At 40.3% G+C, this 9,366-nt stretch overlaps 1 protein-coding gene across 3 annotated transcripts in view; it reads left to right on the top strand.

Annotated features, from left to right (window-relative positions):
• The first annotated feature begins 1,339 nt into the window (after positions 1–1,339).
• The window catches only part of sipa1l1 (signal-induced proliferation-associated 1 like 1), a 93,727-nt gene continuing 85,700 nt past the window's right edge, over positions 1,340–9,366 (top strand). For all 3 annotated transcript variants that reach the window (XM_026143587.1, XM_026143588.1, XM_026143586.1), the window contains exon 1: positions 1,340–1,710. The gene's annotated coding sequence lies outside the window, so the exon portion shown is untranslated. The remainder of the gene's footprint in view (positions 1,711–9,366) is intronic.

Raw genomic sequence — 9,366 nt, 5'->3', positions numbered from 1 at the left:
AGTTGCAAAGGAAAAGATTGTGAAAGCCCCAGTTACACAGGCCTACAGACCAGTCACTGACCCCCTAGTAACCACCTGTCACTAAGGAAAAACACATATTCACAAATAGAGTCCAGATACTCTCTGAGCTAGAGTGAACAGCAAACCAGAAATAGAGATGGTTCACCTTCAAAGTTAAAGAAAATGCTCTTTGTAGGCAGGTTTTACGAACTAGTAGTCAGTGATTATTTCCTGGAAAACACAAAAAAATCGATCATTAGGTTTTTGGGGCAGCAACTTATTTTACCTAGTGAGAACCAGCGGACTCTGGGAAATGTGTACTCATACAGATTTTTCCATTGGAACTAGTGGTTGCATCATGTCTTAAGTGTATGACTGACAACTCTTGAGCAATGTGTGATGAACTTAATATTAGTCAATGGGTAGACTGGGTAGGTTTGTCCCATCTTCCTGACCCAGTCCACACAAAAACATATTATTGACTAACTGTAATCTCAGATGTTTTCTTGGCTTAAGTTTTGACAGTTTACTTTCCCTGTGACGCCATTTGTTATACCTAAAATAGCTACCAGACTATTATTTGATCCAACTCAACTTCACTAACCATCCAAATGTTGCTGATATTTAGTTTTCTTTCCTTTTATTAAGTCCAAAGTCATAGCCATATTTTTTTTAATTCTTAAGAGAGACCACCATGTTTAGATGTCTACTAGCTAGTTAACATACTACTAACTTTTAAAGCAACTACACCTTGTGCATATTTCTTTATTTTATATTATTTATCGTAACACCTGGAAAACCAGCTACACTGATAATTTTAATACTCTAATGTGTCTCAGTCTTTGTTTTCTTTGTGTAAGTTAAGAGCCATTGGACCCAGAAATGGCTAATGACATCAAATGTAGTGGGTAGGTTTTATCTGTGACCCACGTTGTGGTTCATATCTGAGAACTAGCAAAATATAGATACATTTAAATATTTTAATGCCCCTCTTCATCCTTTTCGATGCTTGTATTCTTTTATACAAATAGTGCCAAAATTACCCCTCGGTACTGTTATCTAAGTAATGAAGAGCACCTTCATTATACTTCATTATATCCCAATGTAGCAGCTGAAAACCAAATGGCAGTTCTTATACAGGGTAAACACATTCCAGCAGGTAGCTTCCTGTTATTCTGTCCCCGATGCAAGCATTAGATCGATTAGGTAGTGTTTATCAACACGCAAACCTGCCACAACATCACTGGCTTGAATTTTAAAAAAAAGGGGGGGGGGCATCGCTGAAAGCCCAGCCACTGTGTTGCCAGAGCAACGCATTCCCTCTCTCCTGTCCTTTTTCAACAGCACTGGGTCGGCCTCTCTTTAATTCAATTCGCCGTGTCACCGCGAGGCTACGCAGTCTGATAAGCAGTGGCTGTCCGTATCGCGAGAGTACAGCTCAGAGGATTACAGGGAGGCGGTGACCTAATCGCCGTCGCGAGGCGGGGCGAACCGCTGCAACTTTGGATGAACTTCTGATTTGAACAAACCGAGAGGCGGTCGGCGGAGTGCTCGGACAGCAAGAGATACAAAGGTGAAAAGCAGCGGAGGTTTTCTGCTACGAAGCTTTGACAGCCGGTTCCCTTTACAGCAGTTACGGTCTGTGTGTGCGCCGCCGAATGACCAGCGAGAGCGTTATTTTTCCTGTCGAAAAGGTGGAAATTGATAAAGGTGAGTGCGTTCTCTTCTTCGTTGGTGTGCGTATAGAAACTGGGGGATATTAGATCCATTAGTGTTCGGTTAGCCGGATTGTAGCTGCTATTAGTGTGCTAAAAACCAGTGTGGATTAAGTATTTGGATAAATGCAGTATATTTTAGGTAGAGAAAACAAGGCTGAAAAGTTTAATTGGCGCTCAGGTAACGTTTACGTGGTACTGGCGTGGATTTTATTTCCCCTCCCAGCATGTATCTGATTTTATTACCTGTATCATAACGAGCAGGCTTTCAGCCCCCATTCAGTTAACGGCGTCTTCTTTGACACATGCACGCAGACACCACAGTTAAAAATTCAGACAGCGATTCACCGTTGCTCTTAAAGACACAGGAAATCTTGCGAAAATGACGATCAGATAAAGGTAATGGTTGTTTGGTTAAGTCTCTCCGTGACTGCTGCATAATTGGGGATGGCTAGCCGCTGCCGCTCTAGTGGGTTTCCTGTGTATCCCAACCTATGCTGTCTGTCTTATCATCTTACATGTGGACGCTGCAGCTGGCGTAAAGACTCGTGGGGCCACTTTCATCAGAGAAATGTCTTCTATCTGGGGAAGCAGCTCTTGGTGCAAATGCATGATTTGCAGTGCATTTCTGTTAGCAGGCATTGCTGCTGCCGATTTGAATGGTTTGCCTGGACATCCGCAGCATTTCACAGCTCTGTAATGTGTTGATTGGCATAGAGATCAGTCAGGGATGTGATGAGAGATGCAAAGTTTATTACTTATCCCCGGACTCACGTGTTCTTTCATGGTATTACTTGCATGTGATGTGTTATTTTCAGAGCGCAGTGCAAGCTTAGGAACTTGCTGGAAATCAAAAATGAAGTTATTTCCACCTAAGGCTCTGTCAACACCAGTCTCATTAATCAAAATGGCCGTCAGTGTAGTTTAGTCACATTTGAATAGTGATGTAGGAGTGCTACATTTAAGATGCCTCTGAAGCTTGGCTCATCAAACGATTTAACCATGAAGTAAGCATTTCTTTTTCTTTTTTTTGTATAGGCCAGTTAAGTTTATTAAAGTTTGCTTGTCTTAAAGAGGTTAGTACTTGCTTGTGTCTGAGATCTCTCTCTGTCACCATGGGGGGGTATTGTTAATGGACCTCCTGTAGATGCTCTGTCTTCTTTTTTTTTTTTTTGTTTTTTTTTTTTTTTTACTGCCATCTCCACCTGTGGAGTCTGCCCCCAGGCTACCAGCGTTACCCCTCCGGGAGGAGGGGGTTAACGCGCACACACACACACACACACACACACACACACACACACACACACACACACACACACACACACACACACACAGCTTCCTTCACTGACAAATCCTTAATGGACACATCAAAGAAATTACATGTCTGTTCGGTGGTTGACTGGGATGGGTCTAATTTTCAACTCGAACAACACAGCAGCACCGCTGGAGATGCTTTCCTTCCACGGCATCATTTGAGCTGCTTTGTCCTTTCTGCTTTGGCTGCTGCAGCAGCTGCGTTTAAAAAACAAACAAACAAAAAAAACCCCAACAAAAAAACCCAAACTCTGATATAGCGGTTGAACATCTCATGCTATCAGCCCTCCCTCGTCGGTGCCTGTGAATGCCAAGGCTGAGCTGATCTGGAAGCTGTGTCGCATTTATAATATTAAGTAGACTATTGAAATTGAGTGTGTAGGTGGAGGCGCACATGTTCTGTCACACGTGTAGTTGCTGAATTTAAAAAAAGATATGAGGGGCGGAAAAGAAATTCAAGCACTGATGGTGGGCAGCTGAAAGATTATTTTAAGTTCTTTGGGATGTTGAAACATCTGCATGTTTTTAGATTAAGCAGCACGAGTTGAATGAATGAGACTGTTGTCATCATGCAGTCAAGATTGTGAGATGCATAAATTATTTTCAACTACTGTGGTTGACAGAGAAAGGCATCCCCGAAGACTTTAGTGCAGGCTTTGCTAGAAAGCCTAGGTCAGTGTGCATGAACCGTCTCCTTCGCAAGCACACAGCAGGGGGTTTCTTTACTGCTTTCAAATAAAGAATTTCCCAGGACCTTGGTGTCTTCTTGTGAGCAAAATCCTGCATTTTAAATAAACACTTCAATTAGGATGTGGTGAAAAAGTCTCAAATGTGTAGTTTAGCCCCGCTTGGGACAGGAAAAGATTTGGAGGTGCTCAAGGAGAGAATCTGAAAATGCAAAGTGAGGAATAGGAGGACATTTTAATCCCATAACTGGGATACTAGCGCTTTCCCTTTTGACGTGTAATGCATCACTGACAGTATCTGATAATGGGGTCTTACCTGTTTACGACATACCTCACTATGCTCCCCTCCCTTCCACTGTTACTGCCTCATCCTCGCCTTCTGTCTCAGTTCTGTTGCTGCTCCTTTACTCCCCAACTCCCACGATTCCTTCCTCCTTTTGCCCATCACAGTGCCTTTTCCTCTCGGCTTGCTTTCTTTCTGTTGTGGATGGCATGCCGGGGACTATGACACACTCTTCATTTCTGTCCACATCCCTCATATTTATCTCTGTCTATTACCACGTCACTCTTTCAGAGTGCCCATGTCGATCCTTTCTGCATTAATTTTGATTCATGATTTATGTTGCTTCTTTTCTTGAGCTTACCTTTTGATTTTTTGTGCTTTTGTCTGTCTGTTTTGGTGACTCTTTACATGCTGGAGATTGGAATGTGAGTTCACTCTGTTTAAGGTATTGGGGTAGGCTGTCTCTTGAGAAATAACAGAGCAAGAAATACTCTGTAACAGTAAGTAGCTCATACTGTAGGGCAGACTGATTGAATAAAACTACTTGGCCTGGCAAAATGGTGTAATACAAAATACTGGGATTCTTACTGAGATGCTGTGCAGACTTTAATCACATTTTGAATTTAAGTCAGTAATACCAGGAATCTTAATTAGCATTGAAAAAAGGATTGATTACCGTATTGATTATCTTGTTGATGGCCCGGACAATAAAGGAACTAGTTAAACAGTGAGACGCAAATGTTTTCAGGTGGTGACTTTTTGCTAACAATTTGGCGGTTGCTTTTCTTTTCTTTCTTTCTTTTTTAAAATTTCCTCAGATGCTGCTCTGTGGTTGACAGAAATGTCTCACATTCTAGTCTTATTGATAATCTTATTGATTACATATCTTGAGTAACAGCCTATCAGTGCTCAGCACATATTAGTGTGTGCAACCTAGCTCTTGTGAGCTAGCTGAGCTATTTGAAGGTAAGGTTGCAGTTGGACTAAACATCATAATACTCTCTGCTGTAGTTGTATGACCATGATTGTGGTCTGTCTCATTGGTGACCAACATGCTCACTTCCCCTTTTATACAGAAATGACCAAATAATGAACTCTAATTGGGAACAGAAGTAACATGTAAAGTGACACTAAGAATACACTCTATCAATGACCACATTTTTCTAGCAGATGCTGATCTTGTGAAAAAATGAGCAAGAAGTCAAAGCCACTGGTAGAAATAGAGGAAATGGAGGAGTAGCTAAGACATCGCTAATGGCAAAAAGCAGGCAGCAACAGATGAACATCAAACTATTTTCTGACTGATTCACATCAGATGTACATGTGTTTTGTACAGGCACCTGTTTTGGTAAATAATTTTTAAGTAGTCAACAGAAAGACAGTATCTCCAAATACTTAAGTGCAGGGTATGTTAGAAAGCCTGGGTCTGTAAGCTCTTGACACATTGAAGTGCAAGCCAGCATTTTGTTTTCACTCAACAAACAGCCCTTGCGGTGTTTTCTCTGATATGTGAAATTGCCTATCTCTTTTGATCCATGGTCCTTTGCAGAGGATAAATATGAAACCCCATGAAGGCTTTGTCAGGCCTTTTCAAAGCACCCAGAAAAGAAAAAAGGAGGTCACAAGAGGAAGCAGTTACTTTTAGCCATTCCACCTGAGGTGAGGGGACTTGGATCCCTGTCCAGTTCTCCACTTTCCCGTCTGTCTGGTGAAACAACTTTTTAATTAGGGCTGTAAGTGGATTGTAGCAGATGAAAGCACTGTGGATTATAAAGGCTTCAGATTTTAGTTGTGACAAATGAGAGAGGAAAAAAAATCTATAAGCATCAGGGAACAATGACTAGTCAGATTAATCAACATGGAAGTAAACACAATGTACTGTACAAAAGCCTTGAAAGCAAGAACAGCCTAGATATTATAGAATAAACGTATAATCCTTACAAACGATATAAGCCATGATGGAGATTGAACGTGGAGTATCTTCATATGGATATTGTAATGCTAGAATATTAGGCAGGGATCATTTGTGCCTTTGCTCTCCTTATTATTTCATTGCAATTTGCAGAAATTAGCTTGGAATAAAAACCTAAGATACTACTACATTGGCATCCCCCGGCCTACACACAGCAGGTTGGCTGAACATTTTAAGTTTACTTCTTGAATTATCCAAAAAAGCCAGGTTAAATTCCCTTACAATCTAGTTTTGCAGTGTTAACCATTGAATTGATTGCAGTTCTGCTGCAGACTGAATAACTAGCCACCAATTTCACCCATATTCTGTTTTGTTTTTTTTCTGGCTGTCAGTGCTCTCTTCAGACTGATGCCGTAATCTGTAATTATACAGTGTTTTGAGATTGGTGTGAATGGTTAAACAGATACTCCATCTGGCTTTGGGCCTCTGCTCCTGGCCAGGCTTTTAATATTGGTCTGATGCTGCTCAGCTTTGAGTAAACACAAATATTGGTCAGTCTAAATCATGCTAGGAGAATCAATGTGTAAGTTGGTAGCTAACGAATGTACAGTTTCACTGTAATTATGGTCCGCTGTTGTCAAATCCTTCAAATGAGTATTTGACGAAGGTGAAAATGGAAAATCTTGATGCTTCAAAATTGGACTTAAGAAACCAATGGGTTATTTCACAGTAGCTGCATCAGTCTTTTATAATTTTTGTGATGTCCTCCTTCTTTCTCAACTGCTTGTCCGACTTAGGCTACGTTCACACTACAGGCGAAAGCGCATCAAATCTGATTTTTTTTTTTGACCCTATGCGACCCATATCCGATCATGGTATGACAGTGTGAACGGCACAAATCCCATATTTTCAAATCCGATCTGGGTCACTTTCGCATATGGTACTGAATCCGATACATATCCGATGTTTTAGAAAGCGACTGCTGTGTGAACGGTCAAGTCGCATTAAATGTCACTGACACAAGACAGACGCCAATTATCAGCTTTGGAGAAGTGCCCGAGAAGACATCGTAAACGCTTCCTGGCCATCCAGTGTAGATGTCAGTGAAGTTGTTGGGAAGACAACGTTGGAGAAACATGAACATTTTATTTGTACTGTATAATCTGCAGATTCTGACATAAATCTGCAACTATCCTTTGAAGCACCGCTCCTCTCTTAAACAGCAATAAGGATAATTATTAGGTTATTTACATTATTATGTAAATAACAAAATAACTTAAAGCAAAAATTGGGAAACGTAAAGTCTGAAGTCTTTATATTAAGGGCCATCAGTCAAACAATATTGTTTGCTCTGGGTCTAAACAGAGCGCGTTGTGTGTGACGTCTTCTTTTGCGCATGCAGGCCGCTTTGAGGGCTCACACTGGAGCGCGTTTGCTGTCGCATATTATTTGTAGTGTGAACAAGTAGACAAAAAAAATCGGATTTGATCAAGAAATCGGAATTGAGCATTAAGACCTGCAGTGTGAACGTAGCCTTATATCAGCGGTCCCCAACCTTTTTTGCGCCACGGACCGGTTTATGCCCGACCTTTAAGGTATCGCGAATAAATATAACAAAATAAAACTAGTACCGGTACCGAAAAAAAGAAGATTTATTCATAACACACGTGAAAAGACCCAGGAAAACAGAGTTAACAATAAAAACGATAACAAAATAACGCTGAAAACCATACATTTCACACCTGAGCCTCAACTCTTGCGGCCCGGTACCAAACGACTCACCGACCGGTACCAGTCCGAGGCCCGGGGGTTGGGGACCGCTGCCTTAGATGATGATAACTTAAAAATTCTACTTTTTCACATTTATGATGCTCTATCAAACTACTCTATTCAATGTAATAACAGAATAATCATAATAAGTCAAAGTAATCCCTTACAAAGAGGTATTACTTTTTAAAGTATTGTGGTCAGTATTGATATCATGTGCTTTTTACATGATTAGACACAGCCTTGAAAATATCTATTTTTTTTAATGTTTAAAAAGAGCTGTTTGGCTCTTTGGACTTGTTGACTGACATTAGTAAATGAGGTGGCATTTACTGATTTATGTGTTTTGCACTAGATACAGACCTGAAAGGTGTGATAACACAATGATTTATCTTTCTATTTTTTTATTTTTTATTTTTTTTTTGACATAATCATTGACACAGAATTTCACTATTAGTTCATGTCCTTTGTGGCTGAATGACTTGGCTATTATCAGCATTATACTAGTTGCTGTTGCAGAAGTGAGAGAACAACAACAGCACGTCAGCTAACTGGTAGAAAGCATTGACTGCAGGGGTGCACGTGTTCATTATCCTGGATTACAATGAGTTTGTGTCAAATTAATAATTCTTTCAGACTGTCCTCAACCCTTCCTCATGTCAACTCTATAATGAAATTGCAAGAGTGCCACTGAGTACAAAAACTGTTAGGGGATAAGACTAACATGTACTGGAGTGTTTCTGAAATTCCTACCAACTGCCTTGCCATCTGTTTCCAAGCAGACAAAGCTCTCAAATTTCTGTATTTCTGGATGGCTAAATGGATGCTGCTGGTGTTGGCTGCCTGAGTTGGTATTAGTGAAAGAAGTCATTTTGTGACCCAGTTGGATTTGTTAATTGCTGCCGCCTCTCTTGTGCCATTTTTGGGGGAAATTGTTGTGTGTGTGTGTTTGTGTCTGGAGGTGCAACTTGAAATCCATGCAAGCCATTTTTCCTGAAATTACCTTGTAATGTCAGCACTCGTGATCATTTGAGTGTCAGCTTTGAACTGGATTGAATTTCTTACTCAAATTGGGGTTATTAGTACTGGGAGAGTTATTTGACAACTTAACCCATTCTGGTTGCTCAATCTTTTAAGGTTGCTGTTATCCCATATTTTTAATGTCATCGGCTAAATTTGACTTGCGTTTGTGGTTAGCATTTTCTGTATTGTTTTAGAGTTCTTAATATTTGCCAAGGGTGAATCATATAGTGTCCCTACAAAGATGATATTTAAACTGTTTAAAAAACTTTTTGGGAGAAATATATGGCATACCTAATATTATTTAAAGATGGTCTTCCATTGGGTTTGCATTTTGCTCCTTCTCCCAGGAATCTCTTGTAATCTGCACAGCCCTGACATTATATTTGTCTACCCAGCCATCCATCTATCTTCTTCTGCTTATCGAATTCAGGGTCGTGGGGGAGCTGAAGCCAAAATACACAAATTTGCAAGACCAGTACAGGTACTGATTTTTGGTGATTTTAAATATCCAACATAATTTCTATTTTTCAGGTTTTTTAAACTTTAAAATGCTGAAAACAACCAATTTTCAGGAAATCTGTTCATGTGTAGTTATTTATTTATTCGGCTGACTCTGTTTGGATAAGTTGGTGGTTGTTTTTTGGTGTTCCAAACACGTGTTTCCGA

The sequence above is a fragment of the Astatotilapia calliptera genome, chromosome 15 (genome assembly GCF_900246225.1).
Source record: "Astatotilapia calliptera chromosome 15, fAstCal1.2, whole genome shotgun sequence".
Classification (NCBI taxonomy): Eukaryota; Metazoa; Chordata; class Actinopteri; order Cichliformes; family Cichlidae; genus Astatotilapia; species Astatotilapia calliptera.
Note: the sequence above shows the minus strand (reverse complement) of the source record. Positions and strands in the feature narration are given on the sequence as shown.